Source organism: Oryx dammah, unplaced genomic scaffold, assembly GCF_014754425.2.
Source record: "Oryx dammah isolate SB20612 unplaced genomic scaffold, SCBI_Odam_1.1 HiC_scaffold_29, whole genome shotgun sequence".
NCBI classification, from domain to species: Eukaryota; Metazoa; Chordata; class Mammalia; order Artiodactyla; family Bovidae; genus Oryx; species Oryx dammah.
The window spans coordinates 87,601,160-87,626,061 of NW_024070213.1; the positions used below are offsets into that span (position 1 = coordinate 87,601,160).

Genomic DNA, 24,902 nt, shown 5'->3' on the forward strand with positions numbered 1-24,902 from the left:
CAACACTTTAAGACATTATTTGGTATAATTATGCTTCCCCAGGGTAACTACACATATAAATGATATCAATTCTAAAGGGATCAATTCTGGATTAAAAAAAATACAAAAGATTATGTTCTCATATTTGTTCATGATAAAAGGAAAAGCATTAATTATTTGAGGGACTTAAGTGTGAAAAAGCAAAAGGATTTTAATTCCCAAGTCTAATTCTGTGGTTTTGATTGCTCTCAGCCAGAAAGCCGAGTCAGAACAACTACCTTGGTATAATGCTAGGATAAGCACACTTTACACTCAATGAGGTGGCCCACACCCCGACACATCTTCATAGAAGCATACTATTGCTTCCTAGCAATGTGATTAGCACCCTGTGAAACATATAAAGGTGATAATCAGTACATGAGTTTTGATAAACTCTGGTACCAGGTTGTGTGCATGCTAAGCTGCTTCAGTCATGTTTGACTCTCTGCAATCCCATGGACTGTAGCCCACTGGGCTCTTCCGTCCATGGGATTCTCCAGGGAGGGATACTGGAGTGGGTTGCCATGCCTTTCTCCAGGGGCTCTTCCTGACCCAGGGATCAAACTCGAGTCTCTTATGTCTCCTGCTTTGGCAGGCAGGTTCTTTATCACTAGTGCCACCTGGGAAAGCCCTCTGGTACCAGGCTGCCTAGTAACTACTTCCTACAAGGTCCTGCCCAAATAATGTATACAAGCTACCAAGCTTGCTAATGCACACAAATAATTGTAGCACAAGACAGAACGTGGTTAGAGGCAATGCATGGTCTAGGAGTACAGGACTTGATTTTCTGGCATGGTGGGAGAGAAAGGAAGACTTGATAGTGACAGAACTGGCAGAATTTTATCAAGTGAGGGTAGAAGGAGGACAGTGCCTTTCAGATAGGAGGGATACTGTTACACCACTAGGGACATGAAACAGCAAGAGATGCTTTAATGGAGTTAGACTCTAGCTGCAAAAGAAGCTGAAGATAAAGTAGGGAAAGACAGGATGAGGATGGATTGGGAAGAGCCTTGAAAACCACGCTAATGAGCATTCCCTGATGATCCAGTGGTTAGGACTTGATGCTTTCACTGCTGTGGGCCTGGGTTCGATCCCTGGTTGAGGAACTAAAATCCTGCAAGCCAAGTGGCAAGGTCAAAACAATAACAAGAGCAACAAAAAAGAAAACCATAGGGCTTCCCTGGTGGCGCAGATGGTAAAAAAGAAAACCATGCTAAGGAATTTGGGCCATAATCCTAGTGGAAAGAACTAGCCTGTGGGTGAGCAGAGGTGAGGTCTAGTTGTAATGTGTCACTCCCTAGCACATAAGTAACCTTTATGGCAAATGGAAAAAATAATTTCCCTGAGCTTCAATATTCACGCATGTAAAAAAAAAAGAGTTCTATAAGTGGATTACCCAGTCTCAATGGCTGGATAATAGGAGTTTCTGAAAAAGCAAGTAATGGAATCTTAATGACTGGTCAACAAGATCCTAAAATTGTCAAAGTGAAAGGTAATCAAGGCTTAAATTAGCATAGAGGGGAATGGAAAAATGGGAAGAAAGAATTGAGAGTTCTTAGAATAAAACGGGCTTAGGGTGAGAAGGAATCAAAGGTGGCATCATCAAAGTGAACAATCAGAAGGTTGCCGATGCCGTTAACATAGAGTTAATAGAGGAAAAAGAGGGGAAGTAAGGAGTTTCGCTTTACACATGTTGAGATCTACACGTCAGCAAGAAAAATCCTAGTGATACACAAGAGGAAGCTAAAAGGTTAAAAATCAGTCCCTTAGAAAGGAAATGAACATTTTAAATTTTTTTTTTTTCTTTTTTCTTTGGCCACGCCAGGCAGCATGCAGGATCTTAGCTGCCTGACTTGGGGCTGAACCCTGGCTCCTAAAGTGGAAGCAGGGAGTCTTAACCACTGGACCACCAAGGAAGTCCCAAAATAAGCATTTTAAAACATCTATTTATGCACAGCACACATCTCAACCCTCACAACCAATTTAAAAGATTGGTTTTATTATCTTACATTTATGATGAAGAAACTGAAGTTTAGAGATATTAAATAACTTTACAAAGATCACTTAGCTAAAAAGTAGTAGAGCTGGGATTCAAATTCATATTCTATTTGACTCCAAAGTTAATTTTCTTTCCACTACATGTAGTAGTAATGATTAAGACCATCACTTTTAGCCAAAGTCAAAAATGGGCAACAAAATCTCGGAACCCACCTAAGCTGAAAACCCACACAAATTATCTTTCAGTAAGAGTGTGGTGGCAAATATCTTCCCAAAATAGCATCAGACATGAGAATCATGCTTCCAGAGAAACTTAAAGTTACCTTGGGCCTGCCTGAAATACTCTCCCATTGTGAATATCTCGGCTTTCTGGACTTGCATTAAATCTGTGATACCTCCCCCAACTCACTCTGTCTCAGATGAGAGTCCCATTCTCGAATTTTAGGACAATGTCCTTAATCCTAGAAATTCTGTTAAGGGTGAAAAGGGCAAGTACAACACCTAAAACAAAAACAAAACAACCCCATGGACCCATTGAATTCTCCAGGTCAGAATATTGGAGTGGGTAGCCTTTCCCTTCTCCAGGGGATCTTCCCAGCCCAGGGATTGAACCCAGGTCTCCCACATTGCAGGCAGATTCTTTACCAGCTGAGCCACAAGGGAAGCCCAAACAAAACAAAAACCCTTTTCCAAGTGGACAGGGTATTCATTTGGGGCTACAATATTTTTGAATATTTTTTCCAGTGGCCCAGAGGACTTTAAAATCCAATCCATTGCACTGTCATATACAAATAATAACAGCAGCTATACTTACCCACCACTTACTAACTCTAATTCTTACAACTCTGGAGACAGACTATTTCCATTAAACAAACAAAACAAAACAAAACCCAACTGTGGTTTATTAAGATTGGTGAAATTGCCTAAGGTCAGACATTTAACACAGGGCCCAGGCAGAATTCAGCATTCAAACTCCAAAACCCAAGTTTCACCTGTGAAGGAAAAACTGCTGGACTGGTGGAAATTTGGGCAGGAATTAAAGGAAACGGATATAACAAAAATAACTCTTAAGATTTCTAGCCTGAGACTGAGGCAGTGGCACGGCGAAAAATAATGGGATACATAGAAAGGGGAACTATTTGCTAAGAGGGAGATGCCTACAGTTTTAGACACATATGGCAGATGTTTATATCAAGAGAGAAGCTCGGAAATCAAGTAATTAAATCCCCCTTTTTACAGTAAGGGAATTAAGCCAAATAAACACCCAATAACTTTCCCGAACTCACCATCTAGTCAATATGAGAGCCAGAGCTAGTCTCAGTTCAAAGTTCTTTTATCACACCTGGCAGCTTGAAGTGGAACAGCTAAACTCCTATAGGTGAGCTGTAGCCTGGATATAAAGATCTCTGAACAAAGGTCCTTGAAAATCAAGGGTTGGGTAATGACTCACAGGGAAATTTGGCCCCAGGTATCTGCTTCCTCAAGAGATTGCTTAGGGTGAGGTCTATAGCCGCTTGGGAAACCAACTCTAATAACTTCACTTTCCCTAACCAAGCGAACTGTCTCCCAGAAACAAAACTGACAAAAGCAAAAGAGTTGCCCCTAATAAAATCCTGTTCTTAAAAATCCAATCTTGGGACCTCCCTGGTGGTCCAGTGGTTTAAGACGCCACCTTCCACTGAAGGGGGTGTGGGTTCCATCCAGGTTGGAAAACTAAGACCCCGTTTGCTACACAGTGCAGCCAAAACAAAGTAAATAAATCACTTCATAAAACAACAACAACAAAAAAAGCAGGACAGCTGAAAAAAAAATCCATTTCTTGCTATTTTTTCTTGCTCTTGAGATGGCTGCTTGTGCAAGAGGCATAGTTGGTTGAATAGAAAATAGAGAACAAAGTACAAACTCAATTGTTTTAAGAAAAATATTCTTTTAGAAATAGATTGTAGACTTAAAGAAAAAAAAATCTAAAAAACTTCAACGTGCACATATAGCTGATTTACTTCTACGTATAACAGAAACAAATACAACTTTGGAAAGCAATTATACTCCAATTAAAAAAAGTGAAAAATTAAAAAAATAAAAAATTTCAAGGTGCAAAGGGAAATTTTAAACAAAAGCAACATGAAATGTGTTTCCACACCACATTTCTTTATAATATAAACTGCATTTGTTTCTAAGGGTGTATTTTTATACAAAAAATAATGATTAAATTCATACCCCTGAAAAAGAAATCTGGAAGTAAATAGTTATTTTAACCTTTTCTATTGAAATAATTTTAGATTTACAGAGTTGCAAAGATAGGACAAAAGTTTCCGTACACTTTTCACCTAGGTTTATATTACATTACAACAGTACAATTATCAAAATTAAGAAATCAACATTGGTAGAATACCACCAAATTGACTATAAATTTTATTCAAATTTTACCAGTTTTTCATTAACGTATTTTTTCTTTTCTAGGACCCTACACTGCACTTAGTTGCCATGCTTCTTTAAGTCTCCTTAAATCTCTGATAGTTCCTCTGTTTTTCCTTGCCTTTCATGGCCTTAACACTTTGAAGAATACTGGCAGATATTATGTAGACTGTCCCTAATTTGAGTTTCCTGGTTTCTCCAATAAAAAGAACCAGGTTTCTCTGGAGAAGTGGTTGATTCCAGAGCTGCAGCAGGACAAATCCAAGATAAACCTAGACAGGGAAATATACTCAATATCTAATAATAATCTCTAAGGGAAAAGAATCTGAAAAAGAATATGTGTATCTAACTGAATCACTTTGCTGTACATAGGAAACATAACATTGTAAAGCAACCATACTTCTATTTAAAGAGAGAGACAGACAGACAGAGACAGAGAGATAAAAACAAGATAAGCCTGGAACATCTCTCAATGTTCAAAAAAAGTTTGCTTTAAAAAAAAAGTTTTCTCGGATTAGACTGAGATTATAGAATCTGGGGAAGAATACTACAAAGCTGATAAGCCTCCTCAGTGCATGGTATTAGAGGGTACACTATGCTGATGTCTGTCTTATTACTGATGATGTTTACCTTGATCACTTGGTTAAGGTGATATCTGCTAGGTTTCTCCAATGTAAAGTGGCTATTTTCTTCTGTTTATAATTCATAAATATTTGGGGAGACATACCTTAATCCTGTTTTTCCTTAAACTTTTACTCACTAATTTTAGCATTTACAGGGGGATCTTGGCTTCAGGAATCATTATGGTGGTGTTCTAAAGGTGATTTTTTGTTGCCCTCATTCCTTCTATATTTATTAATTGGAGGAATTCTTCTGGAAGGAAGAATTGGCCTTTCTCCCTCATTTATTCAGTCAATCATTTATTTATACTAGTATTAGACTCATGGATATTTTATTCTCTGGGTTATGATCTTCCTGGGTTATTTTATTTGTTGCATAGATTGTTCTACTTTAGCCATTTGGAACTCTTTCAGCTTGGCTCTGGTGTCCTGTCAAGAAGCCACCAATTTTTTTTAAGCACTTTTAAGCTCTATAAGATGTTCCAGGTTCATCGAGTGTTTGCCCTGCCCTGGCTCTGGAATCAGCCACTTCTCCAAGGAGCCCTGGTTCCTGTTATTGGAGAAACCAAGATCTGGGCAGTAGGTGTACTCAGTGCTACTCAGACGTCACTGCTTCTGGGATCTCAGGGGACAGAACCGGGAAATCCATGTGTGAATATTAACTCATATATACACACACACATCTATATTTCTATATTTATTTCTCTATATACCTATGTATATGTGTCTATATATATATACATTGGTCAGTTATGTAGCACAGTCGTGTCCAACTCTTTGTGACCCCATGGACTGCAGCACAGGCTTTCCTGTCCATCACCAAATCCCGGAGCTTGCTCAAACTCATGTCCTTTAAGTTGGTGATGTCATCCAACCATCTCATCCTCTGTCATCCCCTTCTCCTCCTGCCTTCAATCTTTCCCAGTATCAGGGTCTTTTCCAATGAGTCAGTTCTTCACATCAGGTGGCCAAAGTATTAGAGTTTCAGCATCAGTCCTTCCAATGAATATTCAGGATTGATTTCCTTTAGGATTGACTGGTTTGATCTCCTTGAAGTCCAAAGGACTCTCAAGAGTCTTCTCCAACACCATAATTCAAAAGTATCATTTCTTCAGCACTCAGCTTTCTTTAAAGTCCAACTCTCACATCCATACATGACTACTAGAAAAACCAGAGCTTTGACTAGACAGACCTTTGTTGGCAGAGTAATGTCTCTGCTTTTTAATACACTGACTAGGTTTGTCATAGCTTTCCTTCCAAGGAGCAAGCATCTTTTAATTTCACGGCTGCAGTCAATAAATGCAATGATTTTGGAGCCCCAAAGAATAAAGTCACTATTTCCATTGTTTTCCCATCTATTTGCCATGAAGTGATGGGACCAGATGCCATAATCTTAGTTTTCTGAATGTTGAGTTTTAAAGCAGCTTTTTCACTCTCCTCTTTCACTTTCATCAAGAGGTTCTTTAGTTCCTCTTCGCTTTCTGCCATAAGGGTGGTGTCATCTGCATATCTGAGATTATTGATATTTCTCCCAGCAGTCTTGATTCCAGCTTGTGCTTCATCCAGCCTTTGGTGAAGCCTTCATTCATCATTTAGCATGATGTACTCTGCATAGAAGCTAAATAAGCAGGGTGACAACATACAGCCTTGACATATTCCTTTCCCAATTTGGAACCAGTCTGTTGTTCCATGCCCGGTCCTAACTCTTGCTTCTTGACCTGCATACTTGCATATTTTGACCTGCTTCTTGACCTTGATTTCCCAGGAGGCAGGTAAAGTGATCTGGTATTCCCATCTCTTTAAGAATTTTCCACAGTTTGGTGTGACCCACATAGCCAAAAGCTTTGGCATAGTCAATAAAGCAGAAATAGATGTTTTTCTGGAATTCTCTTGCTTTTTCTATGATCCAACAGATGTTGGCAACTTGATCTCTGGTTCTTCTGTCTTTTATAAATCCACCTTGAACATCCGGAAGTTCTTGGTTCACATACTGTTGAAGCCTAGCTTGGAGAATTTTGAGCATCACTTTGGTAGTGTGTGAGATGAGTGCAATTGTGTGGTAGTCCAAACATTCCTTAGCAAATATACTTATATATATTTATAAATATATACAGATATATTTATGGAGAAGGAAATGGCAACCCACTCCAGTATTCCTGTCTGGAGAATCCCATGGATGGAGGAGCTTGGTGGGCTACAGTCACGGGTCCCAAAGAGTCGGACATGACTGAGCGACTTCACTTTCACTTTCACACATATATTTAAACTACAAATTCATAGTGGTACTTCTGAATCCAATCTAGCATCACATTTATTCTAGTGTTACCTTTTATTTACTTGTACCTTCTTTCTCTGATGGTGAGAAGCCTAATTTCATAGAATTTGGAAAAAGATATAGAATCTTCAAAATTATGCCATTGCCAGTTTCTACTCCCTGATAAACCATATATATATTTTTCTATCCACTTGGCATGTTATCCCTTCCTTCCTCAATCTAGTCATCATTTAAGACTCAAGTGAATAGTCTGCCTCCTCAGAGAAGCCTTTCCTGAACTGCCCTAGCCTTATTCCTAATCAGTATAGGCCACTTCCTCTGCCTTTTAATAATTTTATAAATCATACTTTGTAGAAAGATTGATTGTTGAGGTGAGAGGACAGATTTTACTTTCCCTCTTGCCCTCCTAGTATCTAGTATTGCTTTTTAAATAGAAGGAACTCTATAAATTTATCTTGAATTGCATGAAGGCTTAAATTTTATCCCAAACACTATCCGTACCAAAAAAAAAAAGTCTATTATATAGCCCAGGTTTCCCAGATGGCTCAGTGTTAATCTGCCCGCCAAGCAGGAGATGCGGGTTTGATCCCTGGGTCAGGAGGATCCCCTGGAGAAGGAAATGGCAACCCACTCCAGTATTCTCGCCTGGAAAATCCCATGGCCAGAGGAGCCTGGTGGGCTATAGTCCATAGGGTCACAGAGTCGGGCATGACTTAACGACTAAACAACATTATATAGACCTAAGGCTTGTTGTTGAGAAGGTAAATACTATTTTTCAGTAATTTTAGCTTATTCAAACTGACAAAAACTCAAATGATAGGAAAAAATAGAACTACTAAATAACTTCATATACTACACACACAAGTTTCACTACTCTATCATTCAGCAACATGGTGACTGACAAGTCTGTAGCACATTAGAATAATCATTGTTACTGCTCTTGAAAGAGCTTCAGCCAGGTCTCTGTAGAAACATGTATCCTAGACAATAGGGAAATTGTAAGAATGACCAAATTCCCAGAGATCAGCAAGAATGTAGATATTTACAACAGGACAGAGTCATTTCAGTAATATTTGACTCTTTTATATCCTTTATAAGAATATTTTGTTCTTAAAAACACTAAGATCCAGGGCAAGAGTAATGAAAAAAGATAACTGAGAAGCAACGTTACTGCTAGAAACTGCTCACCAAAGAATCAGAGCAACCTTCACTAGGCACTTACAAATATTCACCCTAAGCAATTCACATGTTACCATTCCAGAGATAAAAGAAGAAAGCACCCTCAGATATAATCTCTTCTCTGACCTGGGTTTTCTTAGGAGAAAAACAAGTGTCACAACAGTGACTCTTTTATCTTCCCCAGTGTCTAACTTTACCTCCACCTCTGACTTTGCCCTAAAAACATGTTCATATTTTTTGGGGTGTGTGTGTGCGCTCACACGTGTACCTGCATGCGTATGTGTACATGTCTGAAACGTGCATATATGGATAGGGCTTCTCAGGTGGGGCTAGTGGTAAAGAATTTGCCTGCCAATGCAGAAGTGGGTTCAATCCCTGGGTCGGGAAGATCCCCTGGAGAAGGAAATGGCAACCCACTCCAGTATTCTTGCCTGGAAAATTTCATGGACAGAAGAACCTGGTGGCCTATAGTCCATGGGGTTGCAAAGAGTCAGACATGACAGAGCATGTACACACACACACACACACACGGATTAAAGAAATAATCCTTTTTTTCTCTTAAGCCCTTTTCCCCCTCAAATGACCACCTCACCTTGCTCCCACCTTAAAAGCCAAACCTTAGTCTCGCTTCTTCATCTTCCATTTATCCGTCTGACTGCTTGGGTGTGGCTTCCACTCCCAACATCCTGCTGAAATTATTCTCCTGAAGATCTTTTACTATCAGATCCAAGGACCATGTCTCAGTTTTCACCGTTCTCTATTGTCATTTGAGTTGCTGATTAGCCCCTCATTTTTGAAATTGCATTTCCCCTATTTTCTCTTAAATGGAACTCTTCTGCTTCATTTCCTATCTTTTTAACCATCACAATTTTCTCATAGAATCATCTCTCTCTTTCCACTTATCCTTGCTCCTAGGCAGTACTTGATGGTCAGTATCTCCCTTCCCTCTGAGTAAGCTCACCTCTGCTCAAGTCACCAAATGATTCCCAAAGCTGTATCATAAGCCCGAACCTTCCTGAGTTATGGTTCTAGAATTTCCACTGCATGATGGAGAGCTTCATGTGTCACATTACGTACACAACATAATCAGCCCAGATCATATGTATCATCTTTAATTAAGTTTGCTTAACCACAGACAATTTTCTCCAAAGATGAGCTGGCATATGAAATTTTGCTTCTATAAAATAAAATGACGTAGCACGAAAGATGGCATGATGGTAACAAAATATGTATAAGGTCTGAAGTCAAAAAGAGGACTTTCAAGAACTCACTCTGCCTCTTTCTAATTATGTTGACTGCAGGCCATCAAGTCTACATCACTTACCTTAGCTCATCAAAAATTCTATGTAAATGTGACACATATGAAGAGAGAATGGTATAGAGGCTAAGAGCAGAGTTTGAATATAGCTGTTCAAGTCTCACAATATTCATGAGCTGTGTGATCTCAGGCAAGTTATTTTACTCTATCTCAGTTTTCATATATGTAAATTGAGCAGAAAGAAACCTACCTCATAGCATTGTTTTGAGAATGGAAACAAATTCCTAAACATTAAGTATGTACAAACTACCTAACACCTCCTAAATGCTAAATAAATGTTTATTATTATTATTATTAATAAACATTCCCTTTATCTTCTTTTACATGTAGACTTTGTATAACCTTTTTCTCACACATTTAGGCTGGCCCAGCTTCTCTCTCTTAATTCTGGGCCTTTCTCTGTACATGCTGCTCCCTCTGTCTAAAAGGACCTCCCTTGGACCCTCCCTGGCCTTATGCTATAGGTCCCAGCTTAGATGACACTTTCCTCCAAATGCCTTCCCTAACCCCTAAGCCTGCACTAAGAGGCTGCTCTCAAACTTCCAAATGACTAGACATATCCCAACACTAATCATGTTGCATTTTTTTTTTTATTATATTGTTTTTTAACTCTCAGGACCATGCCTGGCACATGGGAGGTAAGCAAGTATTTGTTAAATGAAGGGAGGTTTACCAGGTATTCAAAATCATTTGCTGGATTCACCTATTTTTATAAACTAGTACTTTAGGGGAAAAGAAAATGAAAAAAAACAGTGGGTTATTTTTATTCTGAGATAAGTCACCCCAAATTATGGGAAACCAGTGGACATAGCCACCAAAAAAAAACAAACAAGGTCTCTAGCCCTAAGCGAAGGCAGAATAAAACTGAACCTCATCAATATAGATTGTCTTAGTTAACTTGTTCTCTTGGCATAAGTCAGGTATTTTCTTACACATAACTATTTGGCTCTTCAGGTAAAAAAGTCTCTACCTGCTCTTATCCATCCCTTATCCCAAGCCAATTCTAATTCCCAAAGGCAATCTTTTTCATAGTTTGGAGTAATAGGCTTTCTGATATTGCCTATACATGATATTGAAGTGCTCAAATTTCTTCTTAAATGTTTGTTTTGGGTACTTTGATGTTCCCTAAGTTTAAAATACACACCAGATTTTAGAAACCAAAAGAGAGCTAAGATAAGAAATAAAAAGGAGGGGAAGGTTCAATTCAGTAGGTCACACACTTGTGTGTTCTTAAGAAGCACCCAGGAAGCATGTTTAAAATACAGATTTCCAGGTCCCATGCCACAATTCTGATTCATTAGGTTTGGAGTAGGGGCCAGGAAGATGACCCCATTTTAACATGAACTGTGAAGCGATTCTAGTGCTGGATGTCTCTCCCCATCACATGTTGGAAGACACTGAAATAAAATGGTCTAAGACCTGTAGGTATTCCAAGAAAAATGGAAAAACAGCAGCATAAATGTTTTTATATTGTTCATTTCAAATTTTACACGGTCGTTCAAATTTGGCAGTGTAAGAAAAATGGCTGTCCTTCAAAGGTAGACAGGTTTGAACAAAAATGAACCTGGGCCACTGAAATGATCAATTTTTTGGCCATTAGGTAGGTTCATGTAAAACTTCTCTGACCAGAAGGCACAAAATTATTGAGCAGACCAATGACACGTGATAATAAAACTGAGTTCTTCATACCTTTTTCTTTCTTTATACTGGTTTGCTGCTGAATTTAAAATGTACTTGAGAAAAATATACAGGATTTAAAAAAATGGTATCTGAATAGAAATTTCAATTTATTTTTATATTCTGAATATGATGGTAACTAAAACTTATTAAGATGTTAAAGCAGGAAGCCAAGAGGCTTGGGCTCTAATCTTTATTTAATTTGCCACTAATTAGCACTATCATCTGCTTAACAAGTCATCTCCTCAGGGCCTCAACTTCCTCTTGTGTAAAACGAAGGGTTAAAATAGTCTAGTGTTTTTCTAACTGTAGATCACAATTAATAGGTTGTGAAATCAGGTTTAGTGGGTTAGCATGTTTGTTTGTTATTAAAAATGGAAAGAAACAGAAAATAGAGGGCATCACACACATTAGAGGTAAATATCCTTTTATAAAGCTCGCTGTTGTTTCAGTTTGTGTGTGTATAAACTGGGTAAGAATGTAAAATAGTTCTTACTGAGGCATGTGGTTAAAAAAATGATAGTCTGACAAGTGTTGGCGAGGAGGTAGAGAAACTGAAACTCTCATACATTGCTGATGGGAATGTAAAATGGTGCAGCTGCTTTGAAGAGTTGGCAGTTCCTCAAAAGGTTAAATACATAATTATTATATGACTTAGCAATTCCACAGTTCCACACCTAGGTATGTAGGTGTGTTTGTGTGTCTGTGTCTCCAAGAGAAATGAAAACACATGTCCACACAAAAATTTGTACATAAGTGTTCACAATAGCATTATTCACAACAGCCCCAATATGTGAATGTTCCAAATGTTCATCAACTGATGAACGGATAAACAAAATGTGGTTTATGCACAAAAAGGTGTTTTATTCAACTATGAAAAGGAAGTACTGATACATCTACAACATAGAGGAACCTTGAAAAAATTATACCAAGTGCAAGGAACCAGTCACAACAGATTATACGTTGTATGATTCCATTTATATGGGATGTCTAGAAAAGGCAAATCTATAGAAACAGAAAGTAAATTAGTGGTGACCTAGCACTTGGGGGTAAGGGAGAAAGGACTGATTGCTAATAGGCATGGGTTTTTTCCCAGGAAGTGGTGAAAATGTTGTAAAATGATAGTGGTGATGGCTGAACAAATCTGTTAATATACCACAAACCACTGAATTGCCCACTTTAAAAACAGGTAAGTTGGTATGGAATAAGAAATACGTTTCAATAAAACTGCTATTTTTAAAAAACACAGTTTGAAAGTCACTAGTTAGATGATAGATGATCACTGGGGTCCCTAAGAATGCTCACTGTACCCCTCATATAGGGTTCACATAATGGTTATTTGGAGGCAAGGTAGTAAGTATCATGAAACACCAGCTGACTCCAATTCTGATTCTAGTGCTGATGCATGGTGACCTTTCTGTACTACCCTTTCCTTCTATGTAAGAGGAGGATGACAACTTACCCTCCAGGGTTGTTATACACATAAAAGGAGATAATAAATACATACTATGTCTGGCACATTGCTTGGGGTCACAGCCAGATCTTGTCAGTCTTTGTAAGCTTCTGTATTTAAGACAAATTCAATAAGCATTATTCCAAAGACTTTATTAACAGGATACATATTTGGGTTTAGCTTAGTTTACATGTCACATTGTCTTAACAAGGCCTATGTCATTAGACTCATAAAAAAATTCACAGATGTAATTTTTCCGTCAGCCCTTTGACTTCTTTTAGTGCAAAAATTACTCTCTTTATAATACTGTATAATGGAGGTAGGAACACTAGTTGAAAGGAAATTAGTGGTCTCTTTAAAATATTGAAATTTTAATTTCAAAGTATTAGAAAAACTATCCATCTCTTCTTAAATGTCTGTTTTGGATACCTTGAGCAATTACATTCTATAGTGTCTATTCAGAAGTCAAACTAGGGAAATTCTCTGGTGGTCCAGTACCTAGGATTTCACACTTCCACTGCAGGGGGTATAAGTTTGATATCTGGTGAGGGAACTGAGTTCCTACAAGCTGCAGGATGGCCAAAAAGAAAGTCTATTGAGTACTTGAAATGTGGCTAGTTTGTATAGAGATGTTCCATAAGTGTAACATACATACCCAATTTTATATTTAACAAGCGAAATAGGAAAAGAATTTGAAAAAGGACACATGTACATGTGTGCATAACTGACTCAGACTGCTGTACACCCAAAACACAACATGGTTAATCAACTATACTCCAATATAAAATAAAAAGTTTTTAAAAAGCCAAACTAAACATTATTCACTTTTTAATATAAATGTAACTAAAGTCCAAAAAGGGTAAGTCCATATATAAATGCTGGAATGTGCAATCGAAATTTTTTCCTTTAATTAGGTCAGCAGTTTTCAAAAATAGCTCCAGCAGCTAAGCTGTGATCAACCAGCACCCCTCCCAGTTTCCCACTCTGCCACCCTCTTTCACCCTCCTTCCATCTGGGGAACCTCTCTGCCACTGGCCTCAACAAACACTCAAGCTGCTATTTTCTTCCCTGTCTAGCTTCCTTGGTTAGAGTGACTGGTCAAGGGATGAGCCTGCTCAATCACAAACAATTCAGTGCAGTTCAGTTGCTCAGTCATGTCCCGACTCTTTGCGACCCCATGGACTGCAGCATGCCAGGCATCCCTGTCCATCACCAACTTCCTGAGTTTACTCAAACTCATGTCCATAAACAATGAGGCAGACGTGAAGAGCCAGCTCATTGGAAAACACCCTGATGCTGGGAAAGATTGAAGGCAGGAGGAGAAGGGGACGACAGAAGATGAGATGGTTGGATGGCATCACCAACTTGATGGACATGAGTTTGAGCAAGCTCCAAGGTGAAGAACAGGGAAGCCTGGCATGCTGCAGTCCATAGGGTTGCAAAGAGTCAGACAAGCCTGAGCGACTGAACAGCAAAAATACAACATACAGGGGCTTCCCAGGTGGCACTAGTGGTAAAGAACCCGGCTGCCAGTGCAGGAGACACAAGAGACATGGGTTTGATCCCTGAGTCAGGAAGGTCCCCTCAAGTAGGAAACAGCAACTAGTTCCAGTATACTTGCCTGGAAAATTCCATGGACAGAGAAGCCTGGCAGGCTACAGTCCACGGGGCTGCAATGAGTCAGACAGGACTGAGTGGCCGAGCACACATGCACACAATATACAAAACAGATGTCTCCACCTGCTCTTGCCACCCCTTCTTCCAAGCCAACTCAAATTCCCAAAGGCAACCTCCATCACAGTTTGGAGTAAAGACTTTCTGATATTGCCTATACAGGAGAATAACAGCAAGCACATAAATACTATGTGTTAGTCACTGTTCTAAGCATTCAATATACAGTATCTCATTTTATATTCACAACAGCTCATGAGGAAACCCTTATCATGATGCTTGTTTGACAAATGAGAAAACTGAGGCACAAAGTTAACACGTATCACACGTGAATGCACATTTTTAAAAGTTAAACTGGTCTTACGTTAATATGCTTCTTAGTAATTATTTCCCCTTGGATGTCTTCCCACACTAGGACATACAGATCTACCTCAACCTTTGAGTACCACATACTAGTTCACTCTGCAGTAGTTTATGACTTATTTAAAGAGGCCTCTGTCAATGAACATTTACACCATTCTCATTATTAAGAACGGGACTGCACTGAACATGCTTCTACTATTGCCTACTTGGCAGTGTGCATCTACGGTGTATATTCCTAAAGGCAGCATTTCTAGTTCAAAAAACTATGTATTAAATTTTTTCATAGATATTTCTAAATGTTCCTCAAAAATATTGCATCAATTTATATATATACATATATTTGCATCAATTCATATTTGAGCCATTAGCTATACGAGAATAAGCCTATTCTCTACATTCTTATCAATGTTGAAGATTATTAATCACTTTTTATTTTTCTAACCTGCTAGATATGTGGAAAATGGTATATTATTGCTTTAGTTTTTATTCTTTTAATCACTGGAAGGTTGAGTATGTTATTAAATGTATATTGGCCACTTAATACACTTACTTTTTGAAACTACAGTTATTTTTCAAAGGTCATTTATAAATTGTTTATCTCCACAACTTAATTACTTCTAAATTTGCACAAGGACGTTCTGAATATCATGTGTAACTCCTTGTACAATTCAAATTGCCTCTCAGAGCAGCTGTCTTTCCTGGTGTCTGATTCCTATTCAGATCTCATTAATATTCTTTGCAAACAGAAATGTTGCTTCACTGTACAGATGAGGAGTTTCTGTAGAGCTCTCTTCTGTAGGGCACCCACCCCTTGACTGCTCAGCAATATTCCCACCAGCGCACAACCCTGTGAGAAGCCTAACACTACGTGACAATCTAGGCATTAAGATCATTCTCTGTGGTTGGGCTTCAGCTGTGACCCCCAACCAGCCTGTCTAAGGTATCTTAGATGTTTGGGAAGGGGGGTGCTCTGGATCATCATCTTTGGAATCTGAATTTCTCACATGGAGTCCAAACACATTTAATTTTTCTGAGAAAGTCCTCTATATACCCAATGTAAAAACAGCTCTGGAAGTATAGTTTTGGCTTGATCCCAGGGTCATTAGGCCAGAGCAGGAAAGCAGGCATAGATCCTAATCACCTACCATCTAGATAGACTGTCTCAGAATCAGGTAAAAGACTGATCCCTTAGCATAAGCCTAGGGACCAGTTATGTGCAAAGTGATTCACTCATTTGATTTTATTCCATTAATCCTTATGACACCATGAAGTAAATACTATTCTTGTCTTTCAGAGGAAAAAAGAGGCTCAGAAAGGTTAAATAACTTGCTCAAGATAACACACTTAGTGAGTGGCATACCCAGGATTGGAAATAGTCTGAAAGACCATAGTGTCCATGCTCTAATGTTTTACTGCACACCACATCCTCCCTGTATCTGGGGGTGCTCTGAGTCAGTCTCAAAGTGTCTCAAAATTAGAAATGGAAAGGGCTGGGCCACATACCCAGCTTCCATCTCTAAGTCCACTCTGCCCTAGTTCCTTTCAGCTCAGGTCCACATCTTGATTCTACCACTTATCTATTTCTTTATTTAGGTGGGGGGGGGGCATGCCATGCAGCCTGTGGGATCTTATTAGGTTGGTGCAAAAGTAACTGCGGTTTTTCATCATTGAACTTTGCCATTTGATACTGGAATACATTCTCAAATAAATGTGGTTATGCTATACATCACTTTAATGCACATTTCTTGCTTTGTTTTTCTTTTTGTTAATAACATTACTTGCTGTTTATTTCATATTTATTTTAGACTATAGAAATCATGTTAGACAAAAAGCAAATTCAAGCAATATTTTTTTCCAAGAACAGAGACAACTCACAACATCATCAACACATTGGCTCAGGAACTGCTAACGAACGTACAGTACAGTAATGGTTTAAGAAGTTTTGCAAAGGAGACAAGAGACTTGAAGACGAGGAGCAGCTGTTAAGCTGCTAAATCACTTCAGTCATGTCCAGCTCTGTGCGACCTCATAGACGGCAGCCCACCAGGCTCCCCCGTCTCTGGGATTCTCCAGGCAAGAACACTGGAGTGGGTTGCCATTTCCTTCTCCAATGCGTGAAAGTTGACAATGACCAATAGAGAGCAATCATCGAAGTTGATCCCCTTACAACTATGTGAGAAGTTGCTAAAGAACTCAACATCATCCATTCTACGGTCATTCAGCATTTGAAGTAAATTAGAAAGATGAAAAAGCTCGATAAGTGAGTGCCTCAAGAACTGACCAAAAATCAAAATAATCATTGTTCTGAAGTGTCATCTTCTCTCACTGTATGCAACAATGAACCATTTCTCGATCAAGATTGTGATGAATGACAGAAAGTGGCTTTTATATGACAACTGGTGACAACCAGCTCAGTGACTGGGGCAATAAAAAGCTCTAAAGCCATTCCTAAAGCTAAACTTGCATCAAAAAAGGTCATGGTCACTGTTTGGTGGTCTGCTGCCCGTCTGATCCTTGACAGCTTCCTGAATTCCAGAGAAACCATTACATCTGAGAGTATGCTCAGCAAATTGATGAGATGCACTGAAAACAGCAATGCCTGCAGCCAGCACCAGTCAACAGATAGGACCCAATTCTCCATGACAACGCCCAACAGCACATCACACAACCAACCCTTTAAAAGTTGAACAGATCATGCTACAAAGTTTTGCCTCATCGGCCATATTCACCAGACCTCTCGCCACACCAACTACCACTTCTTCAAGCATCTCAACAACTTTTTGCATGGAAAATGCTTTCATAACCAGAAGGAAGCAGAAAATGCTTTCCAAGAGTTCGTTGAATCGTGAAGCATGGGTTTTTACGTTACAGGAATAAACAAACTTATTTTTCATTGGTAAAAATGTGTTGATTGTAATTGTCCCTAGTTTGATTAATGAAGATATGTTTGAGCCTAGTTAAAATGATTTAAAATTAACAGTCTGAAACCACAATTACCTTTATACAGGTTGAGGAAGGCATAGCAACCCATTCCAGTATTCTTGCCTGGAGAATCCTCATGGACAGAGTAGCCTGGTGGGCTACAGTCCATAGCATCACAAAGAGTCGGACACAACTGAGCAACTGAGCACAGCACAGCATGTATACAGATATTTATAGCTATATGTATATATATAGTTTTTATAATTAAATGTTCATATGGTTGTAAAGAGTCAGCCACGACTGAAGTGAGTGAGCACACACGCAATAGTTTCCCAACCCAGGGGCTGAACTTGGGTCCACTGGCAATGAAAGGACTGAGTCCTACTCACTGGACCACCAGGGAATTCCCAACGACTTATCTACTAAGTAACATTAGGAAAATCCCTCTAAGCCTTAGTCTTATCATCTCGAAGATGTTCTTTTAGCCTAGTGCTAAAATAAGTGCTTAATAAATAAGGACAGTGGTGGTTGGTAATAAAAATAGCTAAAATTCGTCAAACATTGGCCATGTGCTAAATGCTGTTTTAACTGTTTTGCAAATATAAACTTATTAATCCTCATAATAACATACTCAGAATAGTATTGTCCCACTTTACAGATGAAGAAATTGAGGCCCAGAGGGGTTAAATAAGTCTTAGCTCGTATTTTTTAGGAAGCTGGGATGGAAACAAAATAATAATCTCAAGCACAAAAGATAAATCAGAAATGCAGTTCCAACCCACGCTGTTCTTCACCGTAACTTATTTTTGCCAAATCAGCAATTTTTTAAAGGAGCATCTTTGATGTTGTCTCTTTGAAACTAATAGTGATGACCAGGAAAATGTGCTGTTTAGTTGGTAAGTCATGTCCGACTCTCTTGCAACCCCATGAACTGTAGCCTGTCAGGCTCCTCTGTCCATGGGATTCTCCAGGCAAGAATACTGGAGTGAGTTGCCATTTCCTTCTCCAGGGTATCTTCCCGACCGAGGGATCAAACCCATGTCTTTTGCATTGGCAGGCAGATACTTAATCACTGAGCCACCAGGGGACTTCCAGAAAAACTATGGCTGCTCAAAACTCTGACACCATTTCTCTGCACCAGAAACTCTAAATCTCTGTCAAATTATACCTTGAAAGGGCCAAATTTTAGGTGTTCTCAACACCTCCATAAAAACTCTAGGTTGAAGATAATAAAATTATCATTTTCTTACATGCTTCTATTACTTTATTCATCCATTTAAATATTTTCTTGTACTTTTGAAACCCACATTTGCTTTTTACATAATTGCGGTAATCTTACAAAGCTTATTTAGACAGATAAAAGAGTAACCTCTAATCATAGCCTTTATAAACTAACTTGAGTTTAAAGTTTTTAGGTCGTGAAGAGTGAATCAGGAAACTTTCTAATCTTTTTTTTTCTTTAAATTAAGGAATTAACAGATCTAATCCAAGTTTAATTCTTCCTCTTCCCCAGATCTAATTTGTTATTTATTCACTAAGTTCTTCCCCCCAAGTTGATAATTAACTCATTGTTAGGACAATCATAGACCAAGGCAGTGAGGTTTTTTTCCCAGTATTTTTTCCACACATAGTACATCTCTTTTAATAAGTGAAAAAACCAAACCAAAAACCCTACAGATAATGTTGGCAATAACTTCACATTTAAAGTGAAAAGTAGAGAAAGGTACAGTTAATTGTAAAAACAATGTAGAAATATAGAGTTGACTGAGGCCATTACACAAAATATAGATTTAACTCTGAATGCTTGTTTTTCCTTTAACTTTTATATCATTTCATACTTTAACATCAGCTGAATCAAATATCAGTACCTGGTACAGTGTAGGGGCTCACTAAATATGTTACACAAACAAAAAACAAATCATGCTAGCTCTCAGTCACCATGTATCTTGACAAAGGAATGCCCACCTACATAATTGAGTATCTGTCCATAAACTACATTCTCCCAGGTCTTGCCAATTACATGCTAATTAAAACAAAGTGGCTAATTAGTTTTCTTTGCAATGTCAAAGTAGAAGAAATACATACACTTATTTAAGAAGGCTGCTTCTGTTAAAGATATAACTTCCTTATACCAGTTCTTTGTCCTTAATAATTAATCAAGTTTTCTCCAAATACAGGGCTTCTAAGTTTCACTCCTGGCCATTTCCAGGAAGGGCCTGGCTTTCATTCTTATCTGAAATTTTAGATGATGTATTTTTTTCAGGACTTGTTCAATCTGAAAAGCCAGTGCAGATCAACTTAACCAATCCCTTCAAGCAAGAGAATTAAAACGGTTTTACTGAAAAGTGATTCTTCCCTAGGCAAGTTCTATAATCCTTCCTTTCTGTAAAAATCTTAGAAGCTAACCCAGAACAATGCTTTAATCAAGCACAAACATAGCTGAAGCTGGTCACATAAAAAATTACCAAATCACACAGGCAACAGAAGTGATAAAATTTTGTTACTTGTGTGAACCAGTGCTATGCATCTTACTTCTTAAGGACCGTCTCCTGCACTGGCAGGCAGATTCTTAACCACTGTTTTCAAAAAGTCATTGAGAGGCATTTATTGAGTAATGAGAGGTCTTTTATTTTATTATTATTTTTTTTGAGAGGTCTTTTAGTTACCATGGGAAAGTCAATCAACTCTTTAGGTTCTCAGTTTCTTCATCTCAAAAACAGCTAATAATTCACAAGGGATGGTTTTTGAGGATGAAATGAGAAAATAAAAGTATAACTTCTTTGAAAAGTATAAATTGCTATAAAAACTATTATAATTCTTAATAAAATTTCAAGCCAGTTAAAGGAAAAAAAATATACTTTTTTTTCCAATTTAAGGAAAAAAATAATGGAATTAAAAATTATTCTACCCAATGAAGAGAAATTGGAAAAAAAAGTAGCACTGATTAGTTCCATTGTCTGGTTTCACTAGATGTTAAAAAGAAACCCCTTGTTTAACACTGTTGCTAAAAACCTTTCTAATCAAAACATTGTCCTGTTTCAGGACATGTAGTAAGTAGAAGGAGAATAATTTCATCCTTCCTCGAGAACCCTAGGTAGCTTTCTTCTTTTCCACCTCGAGAAGAAAGCAGAAAAAGTTTCTGGTGGCTTGAAGATTCTAGTGTGTTAGTTCTAGTTTTGCTATACTAGCTTTTAAAAATGTAACGAGACCGAAATGCAGTACTTGGATGCAATCTCAAAAAATAAAAAATAAAAATAAAAATGTAACGAGAGCTAACAGATTAGTATTGGCCAGCAGTAAAAACCCTGAACGTACAAGCTGACAGCGGTAGTAAAATAGTGGCCTAGATCCTGGGAACACCTTGGAAAACCTGCACTCAGATGGAAATGAATCCTGCCTATCACAGTACCCAAACCTTTGTCCAGCTACCTTCAGAAATCCTCAGAGACTGCTACCTGATTTGAACCCTGATGGAACTACTTCAGCTGTTGTCCATTAAAAAAACAAAAAACAAAAACACACACACACAGTTAATCCTGTGTGTAACACACACAACAAAACTTTTGGATTGGAAACCAAACCAAAACTTTTAAAATCAACAAGTCTATCTTCAAGGCTCATTCATTCATTCAACAAATATTTGAGCACTTACCATGTGTCAAGCAGAGTTCTATTTGCTAAGTATAGGAAACAGGAACATCGCTCAGTCATGTCCGACTCTTTGCGACCCCATGGACAGAGGAGCCTAGGCTCCTCTGTCCATGGGATTTTCCAGGCAATAGTACTGGAGCGGATTGCCATTTCCTTCTCCAATTTGCTAAGTATATAAGATAAAAAGGGACAGACAAGGTCTCTGTTCTCATGAAGCTTCCATCCCACTGGGGAAGCTGGACAATTAAACACTGTGATTAAATGAAACACTGTGACTATTAAACACTGTGATCAGTGCTGTGAAGGAAATACAAAGAGAGTAATCGGAGTGGCGGTAGGAAACGGGGCAGATACTTCAGATAGTGGTCAGGGAAGCCCTCCCTGAGTGAATGATATTTGAGCTGAAACCTGAATGAGGAAGAGGAGACAGCCAGCCAGCCAGGTGAAGAGAAAAGATGGGAGAGTTTTCCTACCAAAGAAAATAGCAAATGCAAAGTCCCTGAGGCAGGAACGATGGCAAGGGAATGAGAAGTATGAAATGATGACAGAGATGAGTGGTAGCCAGTTTAAATAAGGATTTACCAGGGATGGTAGATTTTAATTTCATTCTAAGTGTGATGTGAAGTCAAACACTGTTAGATAATCGTGTTTGTAAGATGAAGATATGTTTAGTACATTCTATGAGTATTAAATTGCTTATTACATGCATAATGGCTACATACAAAATGAAAAGGAAAGGCAAGGTTCTTACACTTAGAAGATTTACAGTGTTTTAAGGAAGCAATAATTCATAAACAGTGACAGCACTAAGGTGAAAAATGAAGTAAAAATAAAGTGCTAACTGAAGACTGGGGAGGGAGTCACTGATTCTAATAGAAGACTTTAGAAAAGGCTTCATATTTTTAAAGTAAATTTTTTTTTTGACCTCTTAAAGAAAAAGGATTTCAGCAGGAGTGGGGGAAGGAGGGGAGTCTGAGGCTGTGGGAACTGCATGAGCAAAGGCACAGAGGCAGGAAAAGACAGGGTGGGTCCAGGAAGCCATGAATCATTGCATGGCTACAATTGCATGGCTACAGTGCCAGGTGGGTGGGTAGTGATGTGAGAGAGAAGTCTGGAGAAACAGGCTGTCAGGGTGTGGGAGCTGGGGTCTTGAGTGGCATGTTGAGAAATTTAGACTGAATTTACTTGGGCTTTGGTTCCTCTTAACTATGTAAAAGAATCTCTTCAGGTACTTGTTCAAACTGCTAATTTCCATGCCCCATCCCTCCAGATACATTGATTTGTAAGTCTAGGTGGGACCTAAGAATCTCCTTTTTAAACGAACACCCCAGCTGATTCTAAAACAGGTAGTCAGGAAACCATACTTTGAAAATCAGTGTACTTTTTTTTTTTTTTTAATGACAAGTCTGGACTGAAAGGGAAAAACTGAAGCCAACTCTAAGGATTGCTCAAGGACTCTAACAAAAAGGCGGAACCTGACTTAGAAGACTGATAACAGAGCCTTTATTGGGACTCTCCTGGATGTCCAGTGGTTAAGACTCCAGAGGGGGTGTGATCCCTAGTCTGGAACTGCACCTCTCCCCCATGGTGAGGTACAGTTAATAAAATAAAACTAAAAAAAGCTCTTTTTTTTAAAAAAAGAGCCATTATCATTGTTGGGATAGAATCAACCGAAGCTGGAGATTAGATGTGGGAGGAGAGAAGAACAGAAGTGTTTGAGACAACTTGAAACCTTGTCCTTAGGGAAATTAGGTGGACACAGGTGCCTGGTGGAGAGAGACCATCTGCAAGGTCTAGGAGGTGCTGGAAATGCGGATCTGGGGGCTCGGGAGATATGCAGAGGCGCTAAACATGCTGCTTAGGTACTCCAAAGTAAATTCAACACAAATTAAACAATATAAAAAGTAAACCGTAAAATTCAGAAGGGAATTGAAGTGAGTACTTAAACCCATCTCTGGGTGGCAAAAAGACGTTTAAACATAAAAGCAACAAAAGAAATCCCAAAGAAAAAGATCTGTAGATAAGTAATAATATACCACATACAAAATTAAAATAACTAACATTTGACCATCAAACAAGCAATTGATATTCTTAAAACAAAGAGCTTATTGGAATCCCTGAAGGTCCAGTGGTTAAGACTTGGAGCTTTCACTGCTAGGGTACAGATTTGATCCTTGGTGTGGGAACTAAGATCCTGCAAGCAGGAAAGTTATCCCCTCCCAAAAAAACCCATTAAGGATAGTTTCTGTGTGGAATAGTGGAAGTTATTAAATAACTTGGCAGCTTAAACATCTTGTCATAAAGAGACTTGCTTTATATGCACTAAAGATGATTGGGCTTTGTGGCAGAGACTGGCAGGGCTCTTTTGATGTACTTTACCAGACTGTCAAGTGTCAATCTAGGAGAGTGCCTAAATATACCAATTGTTGTAACTTACATTGTCTTGAGGGCACAAATACATTAAATTGCCCCCAAGCTCCTCTAAGCCTTGCTACCTCTAAGGAAACTACATTTACTACATCCAGTCTTTCCTGAGGCTCCATATATTTAAACTGTGTGCAGGATTAGGGATGGGACAGGAAATCATTTCACAATGTCGAGTGAGCAGTGACTCATAAGTCATCCTTTTAGCACATAGAACCAATAGCTCAACCCTCTCATCTTACAGGTGAGGCTCAGAGAGGATGAAAGACTTGCCAAAGATCACCTAAGTGGCTGATTCCCAATACCGAGTCAGGAACCCTGATTCTCAAATGGCATCCCTTCCATTTTGTAGTGCTGCTCCATCCATCACGAGCTGTGGATTCTCAGAACAAGTGATATTTAAAATACCACAACTGCAACTTCTATATGCTTTCTACTTTATCACTCTACTCATTCAGTTTGGCCTAATAAAAACCTGTACTCCCTCCCTCAAAGCCTCAAATAAATGAGAGAACTCCAAAAAACAAACAAAAAACATAATTAAATGTTCAGACATTTAAAAATGGGAACAGATTAACCAAAAGACAATTCACAGAAATTAAAATGAAGGTATGAAAAATATTCACTCTTACTAGTAATGAGATAAATATATATTAAATCTCTTTTGCTTATCGAATTAGTAAAGATTAAAAAAAATAAGATTCAAAGTTACAAAGATACACAAAGATAGGCCCTCACAATCACTGCAAGGGAGAATATTAATCTAGTCTTTATGAAAACGCAATTTGACAGCAGTATTTTTAAAATTTTCATGCTCTTTAACCCACTAATTAAACTTCTGAGAATCTAACCTAAGGAAATAATGAGTGATGTGTACAAAAATTTATGCATAAATTTGTTCTCAATTTTTTTCACTTG

The 24,902-nt window shown here is 38.4% G+C and overlaps 1 protein-coding gene across 5 annotated transcripts in view; it reads right to left on the reverse strand.

Moving 5' to 3' along the window:
* Positions 1-24,902, reverse strand: part of LIMA1 (LIM domain and actin binding 1) — an 89,296-nt gene that overhangs the window by 59,493 nt on the left and 4,901 nt on the right. The window contains exon 1 of one of the 5 annotated variants that reach the window (XM_040234047.1): positions 3,303-3,400. The exons of the other annotated variants lie outside the window; for them this stretch is intronic. The gene's annotated coding sequence lies outside the window, so the exon portion shown is untranslated. Of the gene's footprint in view, positions 1-3,302; positions 3,401-24,902 lie in introns of those variants that run through there. 5 annotated transcript variants of the gene reach the window in all.